Consider the following 10493-nt stretch of genomic DNA (forward strand, 5'->3'; position numbering starts at 1 on the left):
ATGGCCGACTCCCAGAAGCCGGCCAAGACTGCACCCACCGAGACTGCATCCGCATAACGGTGATAAGACGGGGCGTGGCTGTAGTACACCCCACTACCCCCGAATCCTGGAACAGGCATGGCCACAGGGCGCCGTACGGGTCAGCCATCCCCCGTCCGGCGCGGCACTGTAGCCATGTTGACCTCGACGTCACCCACGACGGGCGCCCATACGGCCCGCGGGCGGCGGGCCCCTTTAGCCAGAGAGACGCCCGAAGGCGGCCCGGCCTCCCCTAGTCGGCCTGGGGCGTAGCCGGCTCCCAATAGCCGGCTGTCTCCCTCCTTCGAAACATGTGCCTCATTAAGGAGACAAGACGAGGTGAGGCTACAGTGAGAGCCCGCAAGGCAGCGGCACTGTAGCCACGCTTACCTCGACAAAGCCCTTGTCATCAGGGGCGAGGCAATAGTAACCAGCTGCCGACAAGGCCCCCAAGCGGTGGGGCCAGCCTGTCGGCCAAGAGGCCGGCAGCCGGCGGTACCCACCAGTCGGCGGGCCCCAATGGCCGGCGGAGAAGCCGGCGAGCACAGACACTGACGGCTGGGACCCGTGCCCGGCCGGATTACCATTGTACCCCTGGGGGGTAGGCCTATATAAACCCCCCGGGACACCCATGCAAAGGGTGGATCTCAAATAGTTTCACACACCACATAGAGAGAAAAGGAGAGCTAGCCTTGCCCTTCTTCTTCCCCTAGCCAAACAGCTCAAGGAGCACTTGTAGCTACTTGTATTGATCTAGTGATCATGCGGAGACCCCGCAGAGCAGGACTAGGGGTGTTATCTCCACGGAGAGCCCCGAACCTGGGTAAGATCCGCGGTGTGCATGTCTTCGCCTTATCCCGTTTACAGGCACCGGCGATGTCTTACTGGCTCCCGCAATGATAAGCCACCCGTTGGCATATGTCGCACCTACCACCCGACACCGCCACTCATCATCACAAAGGACGGTAACCTCGATGACACCATTGTACATTACCTTGCAATTGCATTGATAACCCCTAGCCCATTTTGCGTCACTTGCCTATCGAGACTAGCCATTTGAGTATTGCCGGCAATGTTACTTGTGCACATTAGTGATCTACACCTTCCATTGCATACATACCATATCATATTGGTATCATCTTGGTATCATATCATCCATTGTGTCACAAGATTGTTCCCGCATATATACAATTGCTATCTTGGTTTGTGCATTGTGCAAAAGTGGCCATACAAAAAAAAGAAGAAAAAGTATAAGCTTTTAAGAAAAAAAGAGAGAGCAAAGAAGCTTGTAAGCAAGTGCCATAGAATCATACCACATTGCATATAAGATTGTCATATCCGATCATCTTGGATCAAACACCGGGAACCATACATATATAGCATACTTGGGATAGAAAGTTTATCCTTAATTTTGCATCTTATAGGTTGTGCACAAGTGTCGTATCCGCCTATTGAGAAATCGTGCTAGCGTCTCTCTTGATTTGTGCAACACGAGCATTTTCCGTGGATTCCACATTTTGTGCTCATTCCTTGGTTGCACGGCCCCATTTATCTATCCGCGTGTGCGTTTCTGTGTGCCATTCATTACTATTGGTCTACTTGTTACACTTGCGAATTTGTGAATCTCTTTCAACATTATTGACTCTTGCTAACATTTTGCATCAAATTTTTGTGCCACTATCCTCACCGAGCTCCACCATAAGCCTTACTTGTGTAGGTGTGAGAAATTGAGAAGATCGGTACCAATTGTGCTATTTCCTTGTTACATTATTGAGTGATCACTGATTCATTTTCAACATCGGTTAAGGTACATTTGGTATAGTTCTTCTCTTTCTCCCACTCATATTTGCTCGAGTCTTGTGATGGATAGGCAAGGCATTTCATCTCCGGTCTTCGACAACAACGACGGTGCGAACAACTACATCACCAAAGCGTCCATCTTCGATCTACAACGACAAATGCAAGGCGCACAATCAAGATTGCAAGAGCAAGTCGTCCACGTCCACAAGTTGCAAGCGCAAGTCGTCCACATCCACATCTACATGGAGACCACCATCACGTTCGTGATCCACATCGTCATGAAGGGCAAGTCACCTCCAAGCATCATGTGCACGACGACGATGAACGACATCTACTACGAGCTCAAGTCCGAAACCGACACCATCATCATGAAGATGCTCCACAAGCGCAAACGTACAAGTCCCAACAAGCTCTACTTCACGCCAAGTCCAAGCTGCATGATCAAAAGAGAAGACCGCGAGACGAGCACCACCAAGACGGAGCTACGGCTACACCAACCACTTTGGCATCTTCGCCAAGTGTTATCACGGCATCTTCGCCTTTGGACGTACGGCATATTTGCCTACTTCCCGTGAGTTCGCCTACATCGACATCTTCAACAACAAGGCGACCACCTACAAGCGAGGGCGACACTTCCATCTTTGGAAGTCCCTCAAAGAAGATGGCCGAGCATGGGAAATTCCCTTCGGCCATGGAGACGAGCTACAAGGTGCCACATCATATGGGCCTCCAACAACAAGACGGTGACAAGAAGGTTGAGCATGGGACTATCCCTTCAACCAAGGCGGCGATAGGAGTTGAGCATGGAGACGTTTGCACCTACACCTCTCCGACACCCACATATGACGACATGTCCCAATTCCCATGTGAGGAGAGCCACCCCACCATGAGTGATATGAGTGACTCCACCATATGTGACATTGAGTGCATTTCCTATGAGAGGATGAGTGTGACCACCACTAGCCCCACACTTGAGAGCATGCCACACATCCTTTGTGAGGTTGAGAGCCATTTGAGTGACTCCACCAACCATACGAGTGAGAGCACCCAAGAGGGAGTGAGTGAGCCACAACACTTAGTAGTGAGGTAGTTGAGAGGGCACGCGCGGCCACTATGATTTCTAATGACTTACCCTCTACTCCGAGTGTGTTTTCTTCTTTGGTGCTAGGTCTCCTACATGATGACATGCCTATCCTCGACGAGTCCATACCTCCAATGGAGAAGACGATGGCCATGGTGGATGATGATGCACCCCCCACATGGTTCCATCAAGATGAAGATGACCACGACTTGGTATTCGACACCTCACCTCCAACACATGAGCGATGTTCCAAAGGTAACATAGGTGATGGTGCTTCTCTTGTCCCACTAGTGGACTATCTCACGAATGATTGCTTGCATGATGTTGATCCACCTATTGCCATGCTTCATGCTAGTGCGACTTCTTCATGTCATGACTTACCAATTTATGATGAATATGATGATGAGCATGTTGAGTTGCCTAGTTGTGATGCTATGCTCCATAGGATATCATGTGAAAATTCTATTGGTCACATCATGTTTGATAATCCTTTAAACTCTTCATATGCTATGAGTGAGATCTCCCATATTGCATCATTTCAATCTCAACATAGTAACTATGCATGCCCCATTAAAATAAATCCAATTTGCACATATGGCATAGATGACGAGATGATGGTCATTGGCTTTTGTTTTTCATGCGATGATATTGCTATGCTTCCTTTACATGATTTGCGCAATTCATCTACTGTGCCATGCCATGATCACATTGTTCCAACTATGCTTTGTTTTGGATGTTGTCAATATTCTCCATGTGATGTTTACTTTGATGCTCATGAGGAGACCCCCATAGTTTCCTCATACATATTAGGAGATTTTGATGCATTCCATACTTTGCATGCTTCCCATACTTGCGTGCACCATATGCATTCCATGAATAACAATGCTCTACATATTTCTCGTGATGCACTAGACAATTTGAGTCTCCATTATGTCCTACATAACAACAAACCTATCATGATGGATGACATGTTTCTATATCACGCATCTCATTTATTTGAGCATTGGATATTTTGTGCTAACCAACACAAGCATGTATGCATCATGATGGATGATGTGTGCATATACCACGCACACACAATTTTCCCTTTGTCTTTGTTTTGTGTAGGTACTCACGTATCCTCATCAACCTCTCAATCCCACGAGTTGACGAAACGAGCTCTTGAGAGCAACTATGATTTGGGATCCCGTGGACTATCCTTACCACCATTCCCTTCGCGCAAGCACTACGCGCATCTCTTTTACTTGTCTCTCACACGGCTATGGGCTATTTACCATTTGTCACCTTATGCCCATACTATCGTGTTCACTTTGCATGTTGTGCCTCTTTACATGATTTTGCTATGCAATTGTGACCCTTGCTTGCATCTACCCATGATTCACCATTATACAACTTCTATGTGTATTTGCATGCTTGGTGGAGATCCTAGTAGCTATTGCCATGATTTCTTTGTGGCCCATGCTATTGATGCTTGTTGTGTTGGGAGAGTCATGATGTTCCATTGCTATTTACATAGGACTTCTTGCCAACACCATGAACCTACTTTGCTCATATCTTGTTTTCATGATTGTGATATGTCGTGTGCATTATATATGCCCACTATTTGCACCAATGACATGCTTGCCATGATTCCTTCTAGTATGTTGCATCTTCGCACTACTAGCTTGCATGACTTGATTAATATGATTACTTGCTTTCATGCATCACCCATGTTCCATTCTTACTCGCTTTCTTGGGTTGATGACATATATGTTTATGCCTCTCACTTGATTTGTCTTGATCACTGTCTCTTGTCTCCATTAGTTGCATCTCTCATATCCCCTTGTATAGAGTGCCAACTTGCTATGCTTATTGATCTTGGAGACTTGGACATACTACTTGTGATGCATGCTTGTTTGATTGAGCCTATTGTATTTGGTTGTTCTCGCATCATATGCCTCCATACTATGAAATGCTCCCTTGTCCTTTCTTATAATGAGCATGATGCATACACTTGTTGGGTATCTTACCACACGAATCATGATGCATACACTTGTTAGGTATCCTACCACACGAATGATAGGTTTTGCACTTCCGCTAACCTCATTTGTTTTTCCGAGTGTTTGCCATGTTCTTTCATTTTGAAGTATTCACAAGGTGGTACCATCATGAGACATCTTAGTTATGAGAAGGCATACAAGATGCGCAACTCCATCATCCTTGAGAAAATCCTAAAGGTGACCTCCTTCTCTTTGAGCCATCCTCAAATACGCATATTGGATGGGCCATTATTTCATTGTTGTTTCCTTCTTGTTGTCTACATGATACATCTATTGGATGGAGGACCGGCATTGGAGATGGACCCTATGGACCTTCAAGTTGAGGAGTCTTCGGACTTAGTGGATTCACCAACGGACCACCATTTCTACCATGACATTGAGCCATGGTACAACACCTCCCATAAAAAGTTTGCACTTTATACATGGATTGACTTGCATTATGAATGCCTTGGTGCATCTTGTATTTCTATGTCATCCATGATATACGAGCTCGAGCACTTTCTTAGCAAATTTGTTGTGATCTTCCTTGATGGCATATTCATACATAATGATCACATTGCCTACCATCAATTGTATGATAACATAATCATATTGAGCATCCATTGCCATATTCATGCTATTGATCAAACATCTCACTATGACATCATTTTGCACCGTGGTTGCATTGATCATATTCACAACACATTTGTGTGCACAATGAATGCTTTTGCTCCCATGAACGCTTTGCATATCATTCTATATCATCTTGATAAGCTTCATGCGCTTTGTCACGAACAATCTTGCCGAACGGACTCACACTTCCATGATGGACACTTTGTGTGCGCAAACCATTGTATTTTTGAGTGTCGTTTGTGTTTGCTATTTTTGCATGTCTATCACTCCGGAGACACCTTGGAGTACTTGGATTGGGCAATGCTTTCAACTCCGTCCAACTACAAGTCCGTCCACGATAACCGCTTCCATGGTGATGAAGATCACGATCCGAGGTTGGATCTTTCCCAAGGGGGGGAGATGATGCGGAGCATCCCACGTTCATCCCCATATACACTCCGACTACTCTCCAAGCCGCAAGAGGACATATGACGAGACCTCGATTATACGCCACTGGACACAAGGTGAACTCGCTCCTCTCCGAACCTTCACTTTCTACATGTGAGACATGGCTACTACCTCCAACGTGTGTGCTATGCATGATCAGATACTTAGAGGAAAGTCACGGAGCCACCACATCCAACGGATGAGCTAGCGAGGATGCCAAGTACAAGGAGCAAGAGAAGAAGCTGCCCGAAGTCTACAGCTTCTGCACGATCGGACCCCGCCGGACGTCCGACGCCTAGAGCTCACACCAGTCTGAAGAGTCAGCCCACAAATGCTACAGCGGCCGGACGACCGACGCGGGCCGGACGTCCGACACCTCCCAGGCCCCGGACGACCGAGCGCCACTGGACGACCGGAGCCACGGCGACAGAACGCTATTTACGGAAGTCCGAAGACTTCCGGACGTCCGGGCCGTCCCGAGCCTCCGGACGTCCGACACCCACCGGACGTCCGACGCCTGTCTGCGCATAGTGTATCGGGCCCGAGGCCCTTGTACCCCTTCGCCCCTCACTTACCCCTTCGTGGCACTAGACTATATATACTCCTCCACCTCCTCCTAGTTAGGGTTAGCATTGGTTTAGCTCATATGTGAGATAGAGCTTTGCTCATCCATTACGGATCTACTCCACGAGAGAGACTGCGGCCCCTCTACGGAGAAGATCCACCTTGGATTCAAGACCCCCTCTTGGGTGGCCCCCATCAAGACCTCCTCACGGAGAAGAACCGGTTACCCTTTGTATCGTCCTTTGTTGATCGTGGGTCTTGTATGCCCTCTCGTGTTTCGAGGATCTAGCACATGTGTAATCGAATCTTGTTGGTTTGAGTGATTCTCTCGTGCTTTCCCTCGTGTTTCTCCTCGTGTTCTTCGTGTTCTTAGTTAGGATCCGCTCCTTTCGTGAAAGATCGGCCATCTAGGGTTCCACCCTACATCAGTTGCTCTTTATGTGATCGTGAGAGGATCATAGTGGTATCGTGGATACCGAAGCTGGTTGATGTTTGTGGTGTTATGCGATAATCACGGGTAAGGATCAAGCTCCTTGTGGTCAGGAAATGATTACTACGATATTGTTAATACCAAGCTTGATTTGATCCCGAGGTGATCGTGCGATGTCCACAATGGTAAGTGGTACATGTGGTGGTTACGAGGTAACCCCGAACAGAGTAAGTTGAATCATGATAGTTTAAACATGCTGGATGCTAGTATCAACATGTTCATATGTTCATGCCATGCTTATGATGTTCTAGTGTTATCATGTTCATCATTGCTTTAACATGTAAATGCCATGATGCTATTTGTCTTGATTGCTTTCGGTTGTTGTGACCTTGCGAGTACATTCAAAGTACTCACCTGGCGTGTCATGCGAGTTTGCAGGTCATGCCATGTTTACTTGATTGCTGAGGATCCTGAGTTTGTGAGTGAGGATAAGTGTTCCAGCCAGAGTCCCTGCGGAGTGGAGTCCATCGATGTCGTTGTTGTTCCGCTGCTATGAGTTGTTCTACTGCTAGCATAGAGCAACCTGAGCAGGCGTAGTGTCTTCGTGCCAATGTAATTCGTTGTGATATTGGAACCCTTGTATCCGTATCATTTGTAATAAAGAGCTGATTTGTTCTATGCCAAGCAGTGCCGTATCCAGAGGACTCGATCTCTGGGCTGGAATACGGGATGTTCGGGTCTCTCTGAGCCGGGGTGCCACAGAATTAGAGCATCTCCAACAGCCGCCCAACGCGCGGCGCGCTAAAAATGTGTTTGCAACACGCCAATCGCCTGTTTTAGCGCGGCGGGGAGCGCTGGCTCCAGCGGCCGCTGTAAACTTTAGTGCACGCGCGTTGCTCCAGCAGGTGCGCTAAAATGCAGTGTGCGCGCTCTCGCACAAACACTCTGGACTATGGTGCATATGCATAGACAGATAGATAGATAAAACGATACATAGATATTTCACAATGCGTACATAGTTCATAGCATAGATAGATAAAAACTACGGTGCAACTAGATAAAAAACTATGGTGCAACTAGAATCTACTCCGAGTCATCATCATCATCATCATCATTCTTGCTGGTGTAGTCTGAGGTAGAGAGCCACGCGTCTTCCCAACGAGGATCGCCTGAGTCGAAGAACGACTCCCCACCTGCGTTAACAAGATCGCGCTGCGCCTCCGCGAGTGCCTTCCGCTGACGCCTGTCCGCTCTCTCCGCATGGTGCCTTGCCGTCCTCTCCGCCCAGAAGGCGTTCTTGTCGGCAACGTCCTTTGGGTAGCGCCGGCACCACTCCGCCATGGCTCGCTCGTCCTCCTCGGCGATGAGGAGGCGGCGCTGCCGCCGACGGTGTTCCTCACGCTCCTGATCTGTTATAAGACGAGGCGGGGGGCGACGGCCTGCGCCTGCTCGCGCGTGAAGACGCCGTGGAAGTTCATCTGCGCGTGAGTCCTTTGGGGTTGCCACGCCGCCGCGTCGTACGCGCGGGAGGCCTCGTGCGCGGTCTCAAATGTGCCGAGGTCGAGGCGGACGTCGCCGGACCAAATCTCCGCGTAGAAGGTGCCGGAGCGGCGCTGTCGGACGCCGCGGTAGCCCGAAGATCCCCGGCGGTGCGGCGGCATGGTGGCGCGGTGGTGGCGCATCGGTGGTGGGGCTAGGAAGCGGCAGAGGAAGCAGAGGAAGCGGGGAGAGCGTACGTGGCAGTGTCGAGGCGATGGGAGGCCGTGTGGCAAGCGCCGCAATTTATAGTCGCGCCGGAAGCAGTGCGTCAAATCTAGCGCGCGACTCCCAGCTTTCTCCCGCGTGTGCGCAATCGTTTCCCGCCTCCGCTGGAGCGTGCAAAAACGTCCCGCGTGCGCTAAAATGGCAGTTTACCGCACGCGCGAGTCTTTTGGCGCCGCTGTTGGAGATGCTCTTAGAGGGAGGAGACTACAACCACACTGGGCTTCTGATTATGAGGATTAGATCTAGATTAAGCTCTAATTGAACCAACTAGAACTAGAGAATTAGAGGAGACCCCAAAACTTATGTATAAAAGTGCCCAAAACCTCTAGTATACATAGGTTGAAGGAGAGGTAGGGCGCCACAAGGGGGAAGGAAACTGATGTATACTACACAACTTTGCTCTTGTAGACTCTATTGGGCCTCCAAGCGTAGAGTTCTGTAGGATAACAACAAATTTCCCTAAAGTGGATGACCTAAGGTTTATCAATCCGTGGGAGGTGTAGGATGAATATAGTCTCTCTCAAACAAGCCTGCAATCAAATACAAGAAATCTCTTATGTCCCCAACACACCCAATACAGTTGTCAATTGTATAGGTGCAGTAGTTCGGTGAAGAGATTGTGATACAAGTGTAGTATGGATAGTAGATATAGGTTTTTTAAATCTGAAATAATAAAAACAGCAAGGTAACAAGTGACACAAGTGAGCACAAATGGCATTGCAATGCTTGGAAACAAGGCCTAGGGTTCATACTTTCACTACTGCAATCTCTCAACAGTGCTAACATAATAGAATCATATGACAATCCATCAATGTGCAACAAAGAATCACTCCAAAGTCCCTATCAGAGAAAGTAGGATGAAAACGTGTATCAACCTCTATGCCTAGATTACCCCAATGTCACCACGGGAATCTGCAAGTTGATTACCGAAACATATATCAAATGACCCAATAGAATACCCCATTGTCACCACGGGTATCTGCATGCAAGACATACATCAAGTTATCTCAAATCCAAATATTCAATCCGATAACAATTAAATCTCAAAGAGCAAGACTCAATTCATCACAACAAAGCTAGAGAGGGAAGAACACGATATGGTTCATCTATATTAACAAAGCTCACGCTACACCAAGATCGTGCCAAACAAAGATCCCGAGAGAGAGAGAGAGAGAGAGAGAGATGAAACACATTGCTACTGGTACATACCCTCAGCCCCGGGGGTGAACTACTCCCTCCTTGTCATGGAGTCCGCATGGATGATGAAGATGGACTTCGGTGATGATTTCCCCTCCAGTAGGGTGCCAAAAAAGACCTCGAGATGGGCTCTCTTCGGAACAGAGGCTTCCGGCAGTGGAGTCGAAGTTCTAGGTTTATTTCTGGGGGTTTCTCTAATTATAAGAATTTTTGGTGTTAATTTCATGCTAAAAGGAGTTATGAGGGGCCCACAAGGCAACAACCCCCTTCCTACCCCCAGGGCGCGTGGGGTTGCCTTGTCACCACCTCATGGGTCTTCTGGTCCTCCCGTGAAGCTTCGGGGTCTCTTATGTTCCAGAAAAAATAGTCGGAAAGTTTCGCTGTGTTTGGACTTCGTTTGGTATGGATTTTCTGGAAAAACCAAAAACAAGCAGAAAACAACAACTGGCACTGGGCACCAGGTTAATAGATTAGTTCATGGAAAACATATAAAAGTGCACCAAAAACCATATAAAATTGTTGTAAACATGGCATGGATACTTCATAAGTTATAGATACGTCG

The 10493-nt window shown here is 48.0% G+C and overlaps 1 pseudogene; it reads right to left on the minus strand.

Moving 5' to 3' along the window:
• Nucleotides 1–8053: 8053 nt before the first annotated feature.
• LOC109745547 (uncharacterized) lies at nucleotides 8054–9698 on the minus strand (annotated as a pseudogene).
• Nucleotides 9699–10493: the final 795 nt, after the last annotated feature.

This window comes from Aegilops tauschii, chromosome 1 (genome assembly GCF_002575655.3).
Source record: "Aegilops tauschii subsp. strangulata cultivar AL8/78 chromosome 1, Aet v6.0, whole genome shotgun sequence".
Lineage (NCBI taxonomy): Eukaryota > Viridiplantae > Streptophyta > Magnoliopsida > Poales > Poaceae > Aegilops > Aegilops tauschii.